A 22,148-nucleotide genomic window follows, 5' to 3' on the forward strand; every position below is an offset into this window, starting at 1 on the left:
CAACTAGAAACAAAAGTGTCTTACCACAGGCCTGGGAGGTTAATTACAAATTAACTTGATACTTAAAAGAATCAAAACACAGAGGCCAAATTCTTTGTTAAAACAAATAATACTCCCCCACCCTCAAATCATCTTCTGAGCTCACGCCCAAATTAAAGGAGTTAAAAACAGCAACAAAAGTAAGGTTGTGGAACCACAATAAAATAAACACCCTCAGTTACAGAGCATTATTATTTCATCATGGATGGTGCTGCAAGGAGCCTATGACGTGAGAAGGCATAGTAACCCCATATGGCACCTTACCATCATTCAAGATGGGTGATGTACAGAACAGACAGACATCAGAGAACAAACACACTAAATAGACTTCTTTTCTAAGGTTATCACATGCTTCAGGGGATACGCTGGACAGGGGTCAGGAGGAGGGGCCCAGGGCATTTTGAGGCAGCCCCCTCCCTGACATTCAGGACATTGCAATCAAGGAAGGAGAACCAAGATCAATAGCTTCCCAGGTAGTTTTAGCAGAAGGCCCAGGGCGGTGGGTACTGCATGATGACGAATTAATAGGGAGAGCAAATCTTGTCCCAGCTTAGCCAACAACTGTCTGAGACCTTTTGCAAGTCAGTGAGCTTCTCCGAGTTTGGGCTTCCCCTCCTATAAATGGACAGCATTGAATCCCACCTTTCTGAACAACACCATGTCACAATTTTGTGCCTCGGCCTCAAATCACAAACACCACTTCAGGGGATAACAGACAATCCCAGGCTCCATAATCCAATCAATACAATACTTGGAGTGCTTTCGAACAAGCCACAAAGGCATCCAAGCTCCCATAACTGAGGAGCAGAAATGGAATTTCAAGTTACTGTGACGCTGGCCAGTGACTCGTCATCAAGCATACTTCAGCTTTTAGTTGTCTGAGCAGACAGCTGACTCAGCGGGGATATGGTTACCCAGCCAGCCACGTCCATCTGACCCACGGCCTCAAAGTAATTTGTCTTCAATCTTAAAAACCAAAAAAGTTAAATGACTAATGAAATGACTGAAGAAGAACTTCCAGACAGCTGTTACAAAGTTAAAAAAAAAAGAAGAAAGAAAGAAAGAAAAACTAATCACAACGGTAAGTAGATAAAGAAGAAAACGACCAGGCTCCCAGTTGTTCAATGTCTGATGGTGACATCTCCTTCTGAGAAAGGAGGCATGCACATTCCAGGGGTGGAATGACATGGTTTGGAAATGCCTCGGGAGACCAGGAGAAGAGCTGATGATGAGGACCAAATCATCAAGGAAAAGTGTCAAAGAGTCAAAGTGGTGAAATGTCTGTTGTAAATACAAGAAAAAAAGGAATTCACTGGCCTTTCACCATGGTGTTCAAGAGAGTGGGAGGCCTTTGGGCATTCTGAGGATGGCCAGTTCTCAGACCAGCTAATGTGTATGGAGCCCTGAGCGTGTGCACGGCACTCTATACCAAGCATTTTCATCCAGCCTCTTACAAGCCTTACGACACTGGCACCAGTAAGTACTATTAACTCACAGACAAGGAAACCGAGGCTCGGAGAAGTGAAGTCCTTTACCCAAGACCACAGTTAGTAAGTGATAGAGACACAGGTAGCTGAAAGCCAAGTCTCCTTCCTTAATGACACCAAATACTACCGAGTGCCACACTTCCAACAGCTCCAATGGGGAACGTGAGAACCTGTGGAAAGGCTCCCAAGATAAAGCCCCACTGGGATACAAGGGATAGAATTCTCATACTGCCTCCTGCAGCCTAAATCTCTTGGCTTCTTGCTTGCAGTCAGGCAAATCCAGGGGAAGAGGGAAGCAAGGAGCCAAGTGAGCCCTGGTGGTGTGTCCTGGAAGTCGCATGGGACATCCCCACGGAGAAAGGAGACAGGAGAGGGGCTTATGCAGGCAGCTGAGCCACCCACTCAGTCCTTCCGTCTCCTGTGCAATAGGGATGCTCTCTTGCCCTCTCAGTTTCCCTGTCCTCCCATATCCTTCTGATTCATAATCCTGGGCACTGTCCCCACCTTCCTTCCTTACCCCTTCCCCTCCACGAATGTCACCTGCTCAAGTCTCCAGGATGAGACTCCTCAAATGAAATTCAGTCAAATGTTTACTGAGCCCCACTCTGCTTAACTGTGGTACACATGTTTGGGGGGGGGGGGAGGGCGATACTCAGGTGCAGTCATCTTCCCAGCACAAGATGTTAAATAACAATACACGATTTAAATAACATTTCAAGACAACGAGAGCTGTGTCACAGGGAGTACATGATTAATTGCCAGATGAATTCTACAGACAATAACGGCTGCAAAGTTCAAAAGGAGGGAGAGATCACTTCCAACAAATACATGCCAGGTTGCAAACTCTCCACTGAGTTCCAGTTCCAGAGCATCGGAATTTGGCTGCCTGGGGTCTGATTCTGGCTGTGACATTCAGAGATTCAAGCTCTCTGGGCCTCAGTTTCCTTAGTTGTCCACGGGGTAATGACAGTTCCTACGTCATGGAGTGGTTTGAGGATTAAGGGGGATAATGCATGTAAGCCTTAAAACAGGGTAAGTGGTGTTATTATATCCCCTGGAAGATCTCCAGCCCCAGTCTCCATGGACCCATATATACCATCGGAATCCTTCCTTCCTCCCTCCCTCCCTCTCTCTCTCTCTCTCTCTCCACTGGCTCCCCCTCCCTACGTCCCTGTGTGTGCCAAAGCCATGCCTTCTGTTCCAACAAGCTAGAAACCCTGTTGGGGTTCCACTCTGCCCTTCCTCCCAATACTAGCCAGTCACCATGTTCACCTCTCACTTGGTCTCCATGCTGGCTCTTGGATCCATGTTTCCATCTGCATTTCCAATACCCCAGGACAAGAGCAGGAACCTGAGAGACAGGGCGCCTGGATTCAACTCCCAACTCTGCCATAAAGTAGCATAATTTGTGATTTTGGATAAATTACATAACTTCTCTAAACCCTGTTTCTACAACTATAAAATGGGGCTAAAGAGAGTCCCCACCTCAAAGGGTTGCTCTGAAGATTAAATTACACCGATTAAGAGCACTGCACACAACACCTGGCCCACGGTAAGGGCTCCATACACGAGAGCTGCTGTTCTCATCTTCGCTTGGACCACACAATTACCTGAACACCAGTGTCCCACTGGTTTCTCCTCTCTCAATTCTGAGAGTTGCTGCTCATCCTCCATGATACCAGATTTGGGCCAGTGACCCATAGAGCATAATTATGCCCCATTTTTCTTTTGAGCCCATTGATCTAACATTACATCCAAGTTTCACAAATAGAAATGGGCATGTTCCTACATGGCTGGGTTCAAAGTAAGCTAGCAGAGCTTTTGCAGGGGGTGATTCGGCACTGCTTCAGCAGCCTAAAACCAGGCTTCCTGTTCACTCCTTACTCTTTGGAATTGATCCCAATGATATACAGTCATGAGTCGCTTAACGACAGAGAAACATTCTGAGAAATGCGTCAGGCAATTTTGTCACTGTGCGAACATCATAGAGTGTACTTACACAAACCTAGATGGTATAGCCTACTACATACCTAGTCTATATGGTACTAATCTTATGGGACCACCATTGTATATGTGGTCCATCACAGACCAAAACATCCTCATGTGGTATATGACTGTAGTAACCACTGGGGAAAATTCAGCTACAAGGTTGCAAAGAAACGTATCAAAGCATCATCTGTGGTATATAAAAACTGGGAGAAATAAATGTCCAATAAAATTCAAACATATTATGATTCATACTGATGATGAAATACTATGCAGCCATTAAGAAGGTTTGCAAAAATAAACCAAACCTAGAAAGACAAATGATCCCCAAGTCATACCTGCTTACCAAATGTTTGTTGATATGTTGCTAAGTAACAAAGACGCATTACAAAAATTGATTCCTTTTAAAGTTATGGTTTGTATATTTACCGTGTGCCAATTGCTACAAAAGAGCACGTTATATACACTGTGCTATTACAAACCCCAATTAAGTAAGTTTTATTTATTTATTATCCCCATTTTAAAGACTGAAAATGGAGACAGAGAGAAATTAAATAACTTGTCCGAAGTCACATAGCTAGTAAGGGGAAGCTACGATTTAAACTCAAGTCTTATTCCAAAGTCCTTGCTCTTTTCTAACCAATGCTGCTGCTCAGAAAAGTATTAATATATTTATAGTTACAGTAAGTATATTTCCATAGGAAAAAGACTAGAAAGGCAGACAGAAAAACACTAGCAGTAATTCTCTCTAGGGGGTGACACTATAGATAATTTTTATTTTTGTGTCGGTTTTAAAATTTTTTACACTTATCATAAATTGCTTTCGTAATAAGGGAAAAAGGGACAAAGTTTTCTGTTTTAAAACCCAAATGTCAACTACCCACTTCCCCTTCCCTGTGATAGATACAGACACTAGGCAAGCAGTGGGCTTGTGGGGGAGGTAGTGCTGCCCAGTGGTGAGGTGTTCGGGTGCTAGAGTCAGATCAGGCCTGGATGTGGACCACCAGAAGCTCTGGCAAACCTGCTCAGGGCTGTTGTGAGGATGAAAAAGGCAGGTATGCCCAGGGCTCCAATCAAAGCTCACCTAGACTAAGTGTTCTGTAATATTAGTGATTACTATTATTCCCAGTGACATCATCACCACACTCAATACAATTGATAGCCTCTCTCTGGAGATGGGACCAAAATGTGGTCTAAGGCAGTGTGTCCCAATTTAACCGATAATCATAACAGATCCAACAACCACCCCTCCTGAGCCCCCAGTCTCCCAGGGCTGGCAAAGCATCAACATGGACAGGCCTAGAACATGACTACCTGGCTTTGAATCCCATCTCTGACTCTGGCTGGCTCTGAAATGCTACAGATGTCACTTCATCTCCTTGCCTAAGTTTCCTCACTTACAAAATGGAGATAACAATAGCTCCTACCTCACAGGACTGTAGTGAGGACTGAAAGAGATAATGTACGCAAGATCTTCACCCTATGTCCAACCTACTGTGAGTTCTCAAGAAATGTTAACCCATATTATCACTTTACCATCCACTAATACAGCTCTACTCACCATGTGGACTTGGTGAATCTTTGTAGGTTTTCTTTCCTGTAAAGGTCTTCTTACCATCATTTTCCATATTTAAACACTGTATTATAATATGAAATAGACTTTTGTCAAATGACACATGCTCTCCTGTAGATTCTGATTTGCTCCTATGTTAGTTTGCTTTGGTGCCAACAAAGTCGCACAGATTAGGTGGTTTAAACAACAAAAATTTATTTTCTCATAGTTCTAGAGGCTAGAAGTCCGAGATCAAGGAGTCAACCGAGTTGGTTTCTTCTGAGGCCTGTCTCTTTGGCTTACAGATGGCCGTCCTCTTCCTGTGTCTTCACATGGTCTTCCCTGCTTGTATATCTGTGTACTATTCTCTTCTTACAAAGACACCACTCACATTAGATTAGGTCTCATCCTAATAACTTCATTTTAACTTAATTACCTCCTTAAAAACCTTATCTCCAAATACAGTCACAGTCTGAAGTACTGGGGGTTAGGACTTCAACATATGAATTCGAGGGGGACACAGTTCAGCCCATAACTGCTCCCCACATCCTGGAAGAAGAGGACAGACTTCAAATTGAGAATCAGCTATCTCGGGCCTTGGCAACATGAGCAGGCACAGTTTCTGGGGAAGATGCAGGCAGACAGGTGTAGCAGGATGGCAGGGTTTCCTCTTACACACCTATCTGTACCCTCCCCACAGTGTTACAGGTTACCATCCCACTCCTCCCAGACCCTAGATCTACACAGCAGGCCAATGCCTACCAAGTGAAATGCTCAACAAAGCTGTGGCCAATCAGGTCAGCAGACCCAGCTATTGCTCACATTTCTGTCTCTCAAAAGAAAGGATGGAAAGTGTTCACTCCTGGCATGGACTCCCTAATCTGGGCTCGTGAAATAAACATAAATCACAGTTGAAGGTCATTTTTAAAAATCAGTACATACTTCATTAAAACCAATTTAAAAAAAAACACACACACACAAAACGGAGTTTCTTGAACCACAGCATATAATTTACAAAGTGCAAATACTAAGATACACGTGCTAAATTTAAAGAAACCACTATTATTAAACACCCCATTATGTAAGGCAGGGAGATATATTTGCACTCTGTACATCCGTTATAATATTTCAACTGAGCCTCACAATGTTTGGCGGTTCTTTCCTCCAGTGATAATAAAAGGCTTTTCTTTCCATTAAATATCTAAATTAAGTCAAATAGCGTATGTTAAAGAAGCCCATAAGTCCTTTTGTATGATGCAATGAAGTCTTGAAATGCTTATCTACTGAGCACGCTAACTGAAAGGCCGGCGGTTTACGTCCCCTGCAGAGCCCCGGGACCCTGCTGGCTTGGCCAGACTGTGAAAATAAGCTTCAAATGACCAAACGCAACTACAACTTTAAAAGTAGGAACCAGACCAGACACAACAAACCACAGAGTAGTCGCCTCACTTGTCATAATTCATGTGTGTGGAATTCGACTGTAAAAGCATTCACAGAGTGCTAACTTTCCTCCGTTGGGGCATTCCGTGTGGAATGTCCGATTTTGAAAAGCTGCTGATAAGCCACTCCTGATTACAAATCTACACGTTGTAGCATTAACCAAAAAAATATTTATCCCAACCCAAAAACAGCCTTGTCCGTGCCATCCAACCCTAAACAATGCAGGCAAGTGTCAATGTTTTTAAATATCCAGGCTATAAAAATATGTACTCGACTGGTGGCCCTGTATTAACATCAGGTTTCTTTTTTGTTTTTTTCTTCTAACTTCCATTTTTACATTATTCTCCATTTTGATGGCCTACATAATGATCACTTATAGCAATCTTTTTTTGAAAAACAATTTCATCATGGTTCAATGACTCAAAAATATAATTCTTACAGATTTTTACAAGAGAAACTTGAATGGATAAATTTATACATGTGTAGATTTCAAAGCCATGCATGTATATATGAATAAAAACGCATGAAAATGTAATAATCCAATTAGCACATCTTTTTTGGAAACTAAATTAATCTTAACAAAACTGGCCTAAGCCTCAGGTAGAATTCAGAGGAAATGCCAGCGATGATGATAATGATAACAGCTGCCACTAATTCAACATTTACTATGTGCCAAGTGCAGTGTCAAGCCCTTGACACACATTTTTCTTCATTGGGCTCCTCACAACAACGCTCTCACGTAGGAATGTATCTTTTACAAATAAGGAACTGTGGCTCAGAGATGTTAAGTAACCTGCTCAAGGTCACATAGCTATTAAGTGGAGGAACCAGGATTTGAATCTAGTTCAAATTGTGCTATATTGCCTCCCGGTGGTGCCTTCGAGATAGGATAGGGCCTGGCTAAGGGTAGGGTCACATACCTGGCCCCTAAATGATCTCTTATCTTGGCTAGGGAACAGGCAACACAGCCTAGGCCCCATCTCAGAGAAGATCCGAGAGCATCCGCACCCTGCAAGCAAGGCAGAAAGTCCAAAGAGCTACATCTGCCTCTCCTGGAGGCACAGAAAGGAAGAAATCTCCACCCAAAAAGGAATCTCTAACCCTCCCCAATTATTACCTTATTGCTTTGTTACCAAAAGCATCATATGAATGTTCCTGAAGAGTCTAGTTTGCCCCTGTTGAGAAACACTCAAGGAGCACATATTTAAGACAGAAAAGCAACAGCAGTCTTCTTCTTTCTAGAATGCAATCCAACTTTTCCTGGGTGATAAAAGATGGATAAAGGGATGAAAGAAGCAAAGCACTGCATTATCCACTTTCTGAATGCCTCTTCCAACAAGAGCTGGTCACTGCCCAACAGAGCAGAAACGAGAACGGGGAGTCAGCCAACTCAGATTCCAGTTTCCACTCTGCCCCACATCCGGGCACCCAGTCTCCGCCTCCCACAGTCAGGGGTGAGAAAGACAATCTCCAAGTCTGTGTTGATCTTAGGCTTTCTGTGACTTTGAGAGCTTCCTTTGAGTGCATGCAACCAGTACCCAGCCCTGCCAAGCTCAAGAGCTAACACCTAACACCAAGGAAACATCACCTTCAAGAGCTAAACCAAGCATCTTCTTAACAGCGAGCACTTGGAATTAGCAGCGCACACGAGGATCCCTGAAGAACCAGCAGGTCAGTTTTAGGGTAACATGAAAACGACCTGCCCCAGCAACAGTTACCAGGCATTTCTAGCTGCCCCCGGCTCCCAGCCCAGCCCACATCTCACTCCTCAACTCCAGACTGGGCACCTATCTGCCTCCACCACACATCCTCTGGGATGTCTAGAAATCTCAGACTCAACACATCCAGAACTTGACCTTCCCCCTGAAACAGACTCCACACACATCCTTCCCCACTACAATTCATGGCAACCGCATGCTTCTAATCACACTCAGGCCAATGATCTTTGAGTCAATCTGGACTCCTATCTTTCTCTCAAATCCTACACCTATTCCATTAGGAAATCTTATGCAACCTCCTTCAAAATAGATCTAAAATCTACCCACGGCTCCCCACCTTCACTACCAACTCCCTGGTCATGGCCACCATCATCTCTCCCTTGGTTTACTGTACAAGCTTCCTAACACGTCTCCCTGCTTCTTCCCTCACCCCGGCCCCCACCCATGCTCTATTCTCAACACAGCAGCAAGAGGGATGCTCTTAATATTTAAATCAGGTCAATAATGGCACCAGGACACTCAACTACAAGGCAAGTCCTTTAATGGTGAGGCCCCAGTTAGCTCTCAGAGCCCACCTCCCATCACACTCCTCCTGGTCCACTCCCCGTCACATTAGCCTCCATCATGCAGGGCATGCCCTGCACCAAAGGGCCTTTGCATTCACTGTTCCCTCTGCCTGGAACGTACTACAGGACTAACTCCCTTATCTCCAAGTCTTTGCTCAAATAGCACTTTTAAAGAGATTTACTTGGCCACACTAGCTAAAAGTGCAACCCACTCCCACCCCACAGTACTGCCAATCCCCATTACCCTGATTTTTCTTCCTTTGCACACACTTTCTAACACACTCTATAATGTACTTATTACGTCTGTCTGTTTCTATCCCTTATCTCTCTCCAGAATATGAGCATCCACAGGGGCGGGAATTTGTTTTGTTCATGGATTTATTCCACATTCCTAGAACAGTGCCAGGTACAAAACAGGCACTTAGTAAATATCTGTTGAATGAATGACTGAGTGGATGAATGAATCCAGAGAAGTGGACATTCTGAGAAGACTCTCTCCCCTGTAGGGCAGAATGTGCTGTTTTTTGCCTCCCAGATGCAAGAAAGAAAAACAGACATGTCTATAATCAGCAAAGACCTGGCACAGACACCACAGCTCTACGTCCTCCACACAGAGCAGACCCAGGTGAACAGCTCAACTCTCCTGCCCACTGGCCCAGTCACAGCCTCAGAATCCACCTCACTTACACAACTCCCAGTAAGAGACTGAAATAGTCAATCCTCCATCACCCTTCCTTCAATGCTCCATTCCACTTGCTAACGAGATACCTGGTCCTAACACAAGAAAAACACAGTTCAAACATGTAAAATTGTAATTGAATAAAAATTAATTAGGGGCTGGCCCGGTGGTGTAGTGGTTAAGTTCACGTGCTCCGCTTCAGTGGCGGGGTTTGTGGGTTGGGATCCCAGGCATGGCCCTACACACCGCTCATCAAGCCACGCTGTGGCGGCGTCCCACATACAAAATGGAGGAAGATGGACACAGATGTTAGCTCAGCGACAATCTTCCTCAAGCAAAAAGAGGAAGATTGGCAACACATGTTAGCTCAAAGCCAATCTTCCTCACCAAAAAAAAAATTAATTAGATCCACAGTAGGCAATTTCAATTGAAAAATATAAAAATTACTATTTTTTTCTAGAAGTCAAAATTTTAACTCAACAGCATAAAGATCACTATGCTAAACGCTTTTAAGTTTTCTTTTAACTCAAAAAGTTCAGTTTGTGAATTTGAGGACAAAACATCATTCTCCTTGGTACAAGCTGGTGTCTCTAGACCCCCTGGTAATATCAGCCTGGGATCCTGCCTTTTGGTAGAATATATAACCCTGGTTTTAGTATTCACGCCACCTATGCCCTACCGTCTGCATTTAACCAAAATGCTCTGTGGAATGTGGTACGGAAAGCTGCTATGTGAACACCTCTCTCCTTTCCAAATCTTAAGTTCACATTTCCAATGCCATGTTAATTCTGCTTGCTGGTTTACATTCAGATGTGATTAAATTTAAAAGAAACATTCAACTAAATGGTATATGCATTTCCCTTTGATCAAAATTTACACAGCAAAAAAACTCTGCATATTTATACAGCTGAGCTCACCACAAGCCATTGGAATCACGCTTGCAGAGGAACAGTCATTTTCAAGCTTTTATTAGTTACTATAACAATCAGAGACAGGGGTCATCAAAATGCCTTTGCCAGAGCCAATCTAACATTACTGCAAATTCCCATTGTGAAATTAAAGAAGTGTAGGGAGGAGGAGGAAGAGGAGGAGAGAGGGGTAAGGGAGACTGCTGTGCTGTGAGGCTACAGAAGAGAAAAGCAGTAACACAGGTATGTAACACTGTGATGAGAACAGCACTTAACCTAAGTTCTATCTAGCTCACCTTTACTGATTCAACACAAGGAAAAATATGTCTGCTTCTAGGGTAGTGAGACCCAGGGATATATTACTAAGGAAAGTTGCCAAAAAAACAACAACAACAACAAAAAACCCTCCTCTTTTTAAGTAAGGAACAAGGGGTCAGAATACCTTGTGTCTCTGATACTTAGAAACTATTTTGTCTGCAGCTAAGGGAAGGGATGAGAAGGATGGCCAGTGTAGTTCATCTGAGATTCTATAATAGATTTTGTTTAATCAAATGTTCATTACATACAAACTTATAAAAAAACACATGACGACTGAATGCAATGCATGATCCTGGATTGGATCCTGGACTGGGTAAAATAACAGCTATAAAAGACTTCACTACCACACTGACAAAGTTAGACAACAGTCTTGCATCAGTGTTAAACCTCCTGATTTGATAAGTGTACTGCAGTTATGTAAGCAAATAGCCTTGTTAGGAAATAAATACTCACTGAAGTATTTTATGGTGAAGCTGTCTGACGTTTCAAACTTGCTCTCAAATAATTTAGGGTGGTTATATGCAAACACGTTTAAGAGTGTGTGAGTGTGAGTGTGTGTGTCTGAGAAAGAGAAGAAGAAAGGTAGAGAGGAAGGGAATGATAAACAAATGGAGACAGGTATAAATAATCGGTAAATCTGGCTAGAGGGTATATGGAAATTCTCCGCATCATTCTTGCAACTTTTGCATAAGCTTGAAATTATATCAAAAGAAAAATAAGCTCATACTTTGTATCCCAATCTCACTCCTGAAATGTATTATCTTGGTTATTTTCTAGAAAAATGAAAGAAATTAACCAGAATAAGATGCATTCTTCTGTTCATGCATTCATTGAGTCACTCAACGAATATTTTCCAAGCACCTACCCAGTTCCAAGCATGCATGGCTCTCCTGTCCGAGCTGACTGTGTGCTTTCTGTTTCACCCCCTGTGAATTTCAAATAACTGCATTATTGATATAAGAAAAACATGGCTTCCCAATTTAGAAATGAAATCAGCCATGATGGTTAGTACTGAGAAAATAATCCATTTTTTAATACAGAGCTTTAAGTAGTCAGAAAGGAGGATCAAAATACCATGTCTTACTTTCACTAAAAATATTAACCTACCCTGCAGGTGATCTACCAAAAAAAAAAAAATCAGACGTGGCTATGCAAAACAGACGACAATTACAACACATGTGCAAGTCCAAGTCTGTATAGACTCACGGTGTCAAAGAGAGGGCAATAACCAAATGCTTTCTTTCAAATGATGGAAATGCTGTCTAGTCATGTGTGACAAGAGTTAAATAAGTAACAATGCGAGAATGCATTTGTCTACCATTGCCCAGGGGTGTCTTGGGTTTAGCAGCCAAACTGGCAACAGGGATTATATTATCAAGTAGTATCTATACCACTTTATTAACTGTCAGGGAAATGTCTATTATAATAATTGTCAGTGAAATGATGTTTATTTTACTACCACCGGAGCAACTTGGCCAATCAAATCGAGATCCTCCGTCCAGTCATTCCCAGAGAATGGCCAGCATTCCATGAACGCTGAGTTGATGATATTGCTTCTCCTTTACCTTAAGCCTCATGTTGTTCGTGTCAGAGAGAAAAAAAGGCTTTCTCTTTTACAGAGTCCTGGCTTCGCAGGCTGCCTGGGTCAAATTCCAGCTCTTCCACTTAGTTAGCCACATTATCTTGAACAAGCTAATTAACCTCTCTAGGCCTCAGTTTCCTCAACTGTAAAATGGGAAAACAACCTCACCAGGTTATTGCAAAGATAAAAAGAAATTATTAGGTAAAGTGTTTGAAGCTACCGTTACCTGCACTGAATGACTGTTTCATCTCACCCACATCATATTCCTCTGGGATGTAAGTGACAATACTAGTTTTCCTCTAGAAATCCATTAGGTGCACTGGATAGCACCTCAAAATTTCAAATCCATTCAGTAACTAGCTGTTTAAGAAATGGTACAATGGCACATTAGAATAATAAACCCTCCTCAGTGAAAAATTCTCAACTTATCCTCTTAATGAACAACTACTTGGAGAAATCAGAGAGAATCTTGCTGGACATTTTACAGAGTTTTCTGCATTTTATCTGAATACATGCACCTCTCTAAGAACTCTAAGAAACTTAATTAATACAAACAGTCAGCTGGACCAGATGATTTCATCAGATCACCAGCAGCAGTAAGATTCCCTGACTCCAAACTTCTACCCTTGTTAGGCAAACAGAATTCTTCTACAGATGGGAAAACTCAAGCTCAAGGTCAGTCAACCAAAAACCTTCCAACTCATGTTATTTGCTGAAAAATGTGCTAAATGCCATGAAAGACAAGAATATATACAAAATACTATCCCTGCCGTCTAGGTAATTATAATCTAGTTCCATAAATTCATAAATGACTCTTGGGCCCTTTTCTCCCCTTTTCTGAACACCTTTCACCTGTCTAAATGGAATATTTGTGGAAGTGATGTACATTATTTCCAGGGCTGGTCCATACAAATTTCACTTATGTGATCCTCTTTGCTCTTTTTCCAGGCTTCCAAAATTTTAAACCACACATAGAAGATGACAGAGCCACAAGATGGATGGAGAAAGGGCACCTGAATCAACGCTTGGAAGAGAGGCCCTGTCAATCAGTAGGAAAACATTTATTGGGTTTGAGCCATTAAACATTTGTGGGTTTATTGTTACAGCATCCAGCATTACATTAACTAACACACTCTCCTTCCCTCTGTGACATTATAATCAATTCCACCAACATTTATTGAGCTTATACTAAATGCCAGGCTCTGTGCAAAACATCAAGGGGAGAAAATGAGGAGAAGGAACTGGCAGGGTTTCTGCACATATGAAGGCACTGATGTGATAAGGGATAAAAGAGTGTGTGAACTGTGCAGAAGGCTGGGCATACAAAGAGAGGTAAAACTTGCTCTTGAAGAGACCTTCTATAGCATAGCATCACAGAATGACCTTGTAGCTCAGATGTCAGATTCCAGGCCTTATTCTGTGCTATGAGGATTGACCGCCCCTAACCTCTATAAATCTCCTATGTCTGATGCCAGGCACAGAGTGTCCTAACTTTCTGATAACTAAAATTAGAATTCTCTTGAGAAGTCCTGGACCTTCTCATTGGACCCCATCTCTACTCAATCATCCTCCTTCCTAGCTTATCCATCATCATTTTCCCATAGTTTCTCTGGTTTTGTGCAACAGATCCTTATATTTACCCTAATTTGGGGTAACTTTAATTGTATTCTTTGGCTTAAAAAATTAAAGACTTAGTCTTTGGAATGCCACAAAGAAACAAGTCAAAAGCCCAATGCCTCCCCAACTTGTAAAACCAAGAATGATACTGTGGAATAAGTGCTTTAAATAACAAAATGTGCATTTGCTGCCGAGTCTCTGTAAAGGTGCTGACTAGCTCCACTGGGATATGAGCAAATACTTTGTTCTCTCCAGCGTCTGAAATACTTTCCCATAAATGTGGTGGCCAGGCCCTGCTGAATATGATATCGCCCGTAAAGGAGCCTGTGTCAGACGCAACAAACATATGTCAAAAACGTTCCTAGGACATAGTTTTCCAACTAAAAGCCAGGTAAGTGACCAGATAATTTTTTGATTTAACATTAAAATTAGGTAAACATCTACTACCAAGTATAGAAAAAGAAAAAAAAAAAAAACCCACACAGACAGGAAGAAAGAAGGAAACAGCACACGTGCATACACCCCCATACACACTATTCCCTATTAACTCCATCCGTCTCCCCAATTATCTTGGGACATTTCTTCATCTTACTACGAGTGTCTGAAACACAGAACATGTTCTTTTCTAACCCATAAATGAACTGCTCATAGACTTCTGTTTGCCTCATCAATTTCTACACCTTCTCGAAAAATAGATCATTTTACATTCCTTTTCAATGATGGAAAAGAGTTCACATTTTTGAAAAACATATATCCATTTCTTAGCATATGTGCAGAGTGACTTCCCAGCATGAAACTGGCTGACCCCTTTAAATGTTCTCATTCCAAACAGGAGGGAAAGCCCATCTTATGTAACTCCACAGGAATCCTTGCAGGATTATATCAGATGCAAACCTCTTGGCGGCTCATTAGAAATAGTCCCCGTCTGTCACTAAGGTTAGATTTGAGGACATCTTTACAAGGATATAAGGGGGCCTTTCTCCCACATTTCCCAGAACAGCAACAAAATGCTATTCCAGTTGGCCTAAAAATGTCAGCGTGAGACTGCCCTGGAGAAAATGGCTTCAGATCTAAAATGTTCTAGCAAAGGAATGAGTAAATCAGGCATCCTCCAATTCTGAGAACAGCGTAGATCAGAAACCTGCCGGTCTGTCTCCACTTAGCCTCTAGAAACCCAAACAGGTTGGCATTGACAAGTCAATTGAAATTTCTATGACATTTATTATTTTTTTCTCTAAAGCAACTCAGGTAAAGTCACAAGCCATAATCAACAATGACAGTTGCCATCTGAGAGCAAAGAGATGACCTGACTCAGCCACCCACACCAAGCAGAAGGCATGCAAATGAGATTAGAAAGAAAAACACACCAGGTGAGAAATGAGGACCATTTCCCGATCCTCCCCCCAACCCCGACTTGCGCCAGTGTCCACTCGGCAATCACTCAGTGTGCATCTACTATGTGCCAACACCGTAGACATATGGGGAAGGAGCCACAGTCCCGGGGGATGACAGAGAAGTACAAGGACAATTAAAATACAGGGAAATGAATGCTACGTTGGGGTTGCGGGGGGCACAGCAGCATAGGAGGGCTCCTAATGTAGACTGAAGGGGACTGACAGAGAATATCAGGGAAGGCTACTTCCCTGAAACTAATCTGAAATGAAAAGGAGAAGGTGGTTGGGGGCCAGAAGCTCTGTTATAGGCCTAAAACTGCAAATCAATGACCCGAGAGCGCAACATGCTCCAGAGATGTGTTTTGCTTTGGGCAGACGAGGAAGACTTAGTTTCCAACACTTAATCATCAAGACTAAACATTTTTTATTTAAGTATTGTGGTTTCTTTGGAAGATACAAGAAGAGGAGATCTGGCCACATCAACAACTAACATTGCTCCCATAGCAACGAGGGGACGAGGCTGAACATCCCAACTGACCCATCTCAGGTGTCTGCTTGCCCCTGTCAACTTCCAAGTTTGACCCCCATTCTAGGCAGAGGAAATTACACACACAAAGGCCCAAAGGACATTTTAACGTGTCACCAATGGCCCAAAGAAGCTCGGCCTTGGCTCCAAGACACCAAACTTTTTATAAAGCCCTCTGACTGGTACATTTTCAAGTCTCTTTGCTTGAAAGCCACAGAACATCTGAGCTGCAAGAAATGATGCCAGAGTTACTACTACAAAGGGCAGATAACAAAACCAAAATAAAAACAGCCACCCACAAACATCCCAAACACCACGCAGCAGTAATTGCAAGCAAACCCTTGGGCCTGGCAAGAATTCCAAGAGAGACACTGGCACCAGAAACACGGAGCTCCCAGCAGGCAGCTGTCCAATGACAGAGGCAAGGGTCCCTAGGCTCGTCTGTCCATGTTGGCACATCCAATCTAGAGAAACTTTTTTTTTCGTAATATTCATATTTCTCAGGGTAAACTCTACTCTGTTTAAAGAGAGACAGACAGACCCAAAAGACGGGAAATACCACCAGACTGCTTTTCCTGTGATGGTGTTTTCCAAGAGAGGCTAAGAAATTGGGGTATTTAGTAAGTCAGAGACAGACAGACAGAAAGAAAACAGGCTCTAAATTTAGAAAAGCCTGAGTTTCCATCCTGAATCAGCTATGTGACTCTGAGCAAGGCAACTGGCTTTGCTGATCCTCAATGTCCTCATCCCCAAGATGGAAAAGGCACTGGACACTGCCCAGACTGACTGTGAGGGTTACATACAATTTATATCAAGTGCTTCAAATATAGCAGGTGGCACTAGAGAGCTTTAAGACTGCTACCATAACCCAGGATCTTTCTGGGCCAATGCCACCCCCTGTCAATCAACCCACGTACTGTTATAAATTCATCAAAACACTGTGCACTGATGTCATATGAAAAGAAAGGAGTACAACTGTGACTTGGGCTCATCTACTGCACACATTAGTTTCTGATGTTTGCACAAAGGGAGGATGTGGTGGTCACAAGCAGGAGCAGACCGACAGTGAAGTCAGGAGAGACACTGGCATGTCTCTTCCCCACGGTTTTCCTTTCAAATTCCCCTGGGTTTTGCATTCTGCTCCATAATATTCTGAGCAGTCACAGCATTTGCACATTTACTTTTCCTAAATTCAACTACATGAACTGAGCAGAAAGAGAAGGTAGGTCAGAATGTGACCTTATTTGGAAATAGGGTCAGTGTAGAGGTAATTTAAGATGAGGTCATACTAGAATAGGGTGGGCCCTAATCCAATAGGACTGGTGTCCTTATAAAAAGGGGAAATCTGGACACAGACACGCACACAGGGAGAATATCATGGGAAGATGAAGGGGGAGATCAGGGTGATGTTTCTATAAGCCAAAGAATGCCAATGACTACCAGAAGCTAAGAGACGAGGCATCAAACAGATTCTCCTTCAGAGCCCTCAGAAGGAACCAACCTTGACAACACCTTGATCTTAGACTTCTGGTCTCCAGGACTGTGAGACAAAAAAAAAATTTCTTTTGTTTAAATCGACAAACCCTTAGCCAGGCTTACTAAGAAAAAAAGAGAAAAGGCTCAAGTAAATAAAATTAGAAATGAAAGAGGAGAAATTACAACGGATACCAAGGAAATACAGAGGATTATAAGAGAATACTATGAGAAATTATATGCCAACAAATTGGACAATCTAGAAGAAATGGATAAATTCTTAGACTCATACAACCTCCCAAAACTGAACCAAGAAGAAATGGAGAATCTGAATAGACCAATCACAAGTAAAGAGATTGAAATAGTAATCAAAAACCTCCCAAAAAATAAAAGTCCAGGACCAGATGGCTCCTCTGGTGAATTTTACCAAACATTCAAAGAAGATTTAATACCATCCTTCTCAAACTATTCCAAAAAATAGAGGAAGAGGGAACACTTCCTAAATCATTCTACGAGGCCAACATCACCCTGATACCAAAGCCAGACAAAGACAATACAAAGAAAGAAAATTATAGGCTAATATCTCTGATGAACATAGATGCAAAAATCCTCAACAAAATATTGGCAAACCGAATACAGCAATACATTAAAAAGATCATACACCATGATCAAGTGGGATTTATACCAGGGACGCAGGGACGGTTCAACATCCGCAAATCAATCAACATGATACATCACATCAACAAAACAAAGAATAAAAACCACATGGTCATCTCAACAGACGTAGAGAAGGCATTTGACAAGATACAACATCTATTTATGATAAAAACTCTCAACAAAATGGGAATAGAAGGAAAGTACCTCAACATAATAAAGGCTATTTATGACAAACCCACAGCCAACATCATACTCAACAGGGAAAGACTGAAAGCCTTTCCTCTGAGAACAGGAACGAGGAAGGGCTGCCCACTCTCACCACTCCTGTTCAACATAGTACTGGAGGTTTTGGCCAGAGCAATTAGGCAAGAAAAAGGAATAAAAGGAATCCAAATAGGTAACAAAGAAGTGAAACTCTCACTATTTGCAGATGACATGATTTTATATATAAAAAAACCTTAAAGAATCCGTTGGAAAACTATTAGAAATAATCAACAACAACTACAGCAAAGTTGCAGGGTACAAAATCAATCTACAAAAATCAGTTGCATTTCTGTATGCTAATAATGAACTAACAGAAAGAGAGCTCAAAAAGATAATGCCATTTACAATTGCATCAAAAAGAATAAAATACCTAGGAATAAATCTTACCAAGGAAGTGAATGACCTATACAATGAGAACTACAAGACATTATTAAAAGAAATCGATGATGACATAAAGAAATGGAAAGATATCCCATGCACGTGGATTGAAAGAATAAACATAATTAAAATGTCTATATTACCTAAAGCAATCTAGAGATTCAATGCAATCCCAATCAGAATCCCAATGACATTCTTCATGTAAATAGAAAAAAGAATACTGAAATTTATATGGGGCAACAAAAGACCCCAAATAGCTAAAGCAATCCTAAGAAAAAAGAACAAAGCAGGAGGCATCACAATCCCTGACTTCAAAACATACTACAAAGCAATAGTAATCAAAACAGCATAGTACTGGTACAAAAACAGACACATAGATCAATGGAACAGAATTGAAAGCCCAGAAATAAAACCACACATATACGGACAGCTAATTTTCGACAAATGTGCTCAGAACATACAATGGAGAAAGGAAAGTCTCTTCAATAAATGGTGCTGCGAAAACTGGACAGCCACATGCAAAAGAATGAAAATGGACCATCTGCTATCGCCATTCACAAAAATTAACTCAAAATGGATCAAAGACCTGAAGGTGAGACCTGAAACTATAAAACTCAGAGAAGAAAATATAGGCAACACACTATTTGACATTGGTTGTAAAGGAATCTTTTCAGATGACATGCCTACCCAGACTAGGGAAACTAAAGAAAAAATAAACAAGTGGGACTTGATCAGATTAAAGAGCTTCTATAAGACGAACAAAACCAGAATCAAGATGAACAGACAACCCACCAGCTGGGAAAGAATATTTGCAAAACATACATCTGACAAGGGGTTGATCTCCATAATATATAAAGAACTCACACAACTGAACAACAAAAAAAACAAACAACCTGATCAAAAAATGAGCAGAGGAAATGAACAGACACTTCTCCAAAGAAGATATACAGATGGCCAATAGGCACATGAAAAGATGTTCAACATCACTAATCATCAGGGAAATGCAAATCAAAACAACACTAAGATATCACCTCACGTCCGTTAGAATGGCTATAATCACCAAGACAAAAAACAACAAATGTTGGAGAGGATGTGGAGAAACAGGAACCCTCATACACAGCTGGTGGGAATGCAAACTGGTGCAGCCTCTATGGAAAACGGTATGGAGATTCCTCAAAGAATTAAAAATAGAGATGCCCCATGACCCAGCCATCCCACTACTGCGAATCTATCCAATGAACCTGAAATCAACAATCCAAAGAGGCTTATGCACCCCTATGTTCATTGCAGCATTATTCACCATAGCCAAGAAGTGGAAGCAACCCAAGTGTCCCTCGACTGACGACTGGATTAAGAAAATGTGGTATATATATACAATGGAATACCATTCAGCCATAAAAAAAGAAAAACCGTCCCATTTGCAACAACATGGATGGGCCTGGAGGGTATTATGTTAAGTGAAGTAAGCCAGAAGGAGAAAGACAAACACTGTATGATCTCACTCATATGTGGAATATAAACCAACACATGGACAGAGAAAACTGTATTGTGGTTACCAGGGGCAATGAGGGTGGGGGATGGGGGTTGGGCACAAGGGGTGAAGGGAGTCATATATATGGTGATGGACAAACAAAAATGTACAACCCAAAATTTCACAATGTTAAAAACTATTAAAACATCAATAAAAAAACAATTTCTGTTGTTTAAGCTGAGGGAGGCAAGGAAGGAGAGAGTGACGGGGGAATGGAAGGAGGAAAGGTGCTAACTTAAGCAATGAGTTCAGAATGGCCGCCATGCCGCATCAAGAGCCAGGCTATCCTCTACGGTATGATTCCATTGCTGCCAGGCCCCTGCCTTCTCCCCACCGCTGCCAGGGAAAGAAGGAGTGTGAAAAGGACAGTGACCAGCATCCTTCATCCTCTGCGCTGGCTGATTAAGACCAAAGCCAGCTGACAGTGAAGTGACAGAGAACATCAACCACAGGTATTTCCACTAAGGCATGCGTGGCTTGAACAATGTGGGAAACAGGGAAGAGGGACCAAGGAAAGCTGAAGTCTGGGCACTGCAAATTGAATAAAAGGGAGAAGAACTCAGGAGAATATTCCAAACTGGATTATATTTCCCACCAAAACCAAGTTTCATTTAAAAATGTATAATAGGGGCCGGCCCCGTCGCATAGTGGTGAACTGCGCTCGCTCCGCTGCTGGCGGCCGGGGTTCGGATCCCAGGCGTGCACTGTCACATGGCTTGTCAAGCCATGCTGTGGTGGCGCCCCACATAAAGTGGAGGAAGATGGGCATGGATGTTAGCCCAGGGCCAGTCTTCCTCAGCAAAAAGAGGAGGATTGGCAGATGTTAGCTCGGGGCCGATCTTCCTCACACACACACAAAAAAAGTAAAATAATTTTTGTAGAAAGGGAAAAAAAGAACTAGAGGAATTGTAGCAGACAAGTGTTCTAGATCTTGCTTCTCATCCTTTTCTGCATTTAGCATCCATGGACACCCATTTAGTCTTAAAATTAGTATTCTTTTTTCTTAAGTTAGCTGGTTCTGGTTTCTGCTACTTGCAAGCCAAAAACATTTTTTTCCACCAAAATATCAAGAGTGTATATCTCCGGGTGGCAGCATCAAGGACAGTTTTTATTTTCTGCATTTAGCTTACCTACATTTTCCAAATTGCCTTCCATGACCACTTTTTCTTTCTTAACACAGATATATTTCTTGCATCTATGCCAGAAGTTCCCAAACTTTCTCAGTTTATAGCACTCTTAGTGTTTTAGTAATTTTTTTATGGCACTCCTCCCCCCTCCCTTCTGACCCCCAAGGCCAAAGAAATGCTAACAACTCTATTTATTAAGTAGTTAGGGCTAACCAAACAACTACTATTAGCCCTAACAACTTAGTAGCTATTGGGGAAAAATACATAAATTGAAAGAAAAAATATTTTTACTTCATTCTTAGACAACACAATACTCACTAATATGACATATGTGCCTGTTGCATACTGCACAACTTCTCAAACGTTGAAATCAGATTGAACACTGTCACTCTCGTTTTCTGCTTGATGTTGATACTTCGAATAGTATATTTGCTTTTTATCATGGCAACTGCCAAAAACCCAGCTATGCAAAAATATAACACTATCAATATAAATATAACACAATCTAAAAATAAAACTGTGAATAACCTAATAGTTTGCACAGTGTCCAACAGATGCTGCAGACCACTGTATTTCCCTCCGGCAGCCCCTGTGAGTTTGCAGCCCAGGTACCTCAGCACATAGTCTGAGAACTGCCTCTCTGTACATTCGCACGGGTATGTGCATGTACACATAGCTTCAGGATTGTACTAACCCTTTCCACACTAGCAAAATGAATCTTTTCATATTAAGCCAAGGAGTGTACAAATTTTTTGACAAACGATCTGCCCTATCTGTCTGGTGTTTAACGATACTACCCTTAACTCACAAAGAAACTGGCCCAAAAAGAAAGTTTAAACACAATAGCACAGATAACTTCAACTTAGAAAGAAGCAATTTACCTACCTTAAGATAAACAAAAGCCCT

General features: G+C 41.8%; 1 protein-coding gene across 11 annotated transcripts in view; it reads right to left on the reverse strand.

The window, feature by feature from the left end:
- FOXP1 (forkhead box P1) overlaps positions 1 to 22,148 on the reverse strand; it is a 577,255-nt gene that overhangs the window by 497,733 nt on the left and 57,374 nt on the right. Inside the window, exon 1 of one of the 11 annotated variants that reach the window (XM_087431332.1) lies at positions 11,559 to 11,576. The exons of the other annotated variants lie outside the window; for them this stretch is intronic. The gene's annotated coding sequence lies outside the window, so the exon portion shown is untranslated. Of the gene's footprint in view, positions 1 to 11,558; positions 11,577 to 22,148 lie in introns of those variants that run through there. 11 annotated transcript variants of the gene reach the window in all.

The sequence above is a fragment of the Ceratotherium simum genome, chromosome 5 (assembly GCF_057802395.1).
Source record: "Ceratotherium simum simum isolate JZ-2026a chromosome 5, ASM5780239v1, whole genome shotgun sequence".
Lineage (NCBI taxonomy): Eukaryota > Metazoa > Chordata > Mammalia > Perissodactyla > Rhinocerotidae > Ceratotherium > Ceratotherium simum.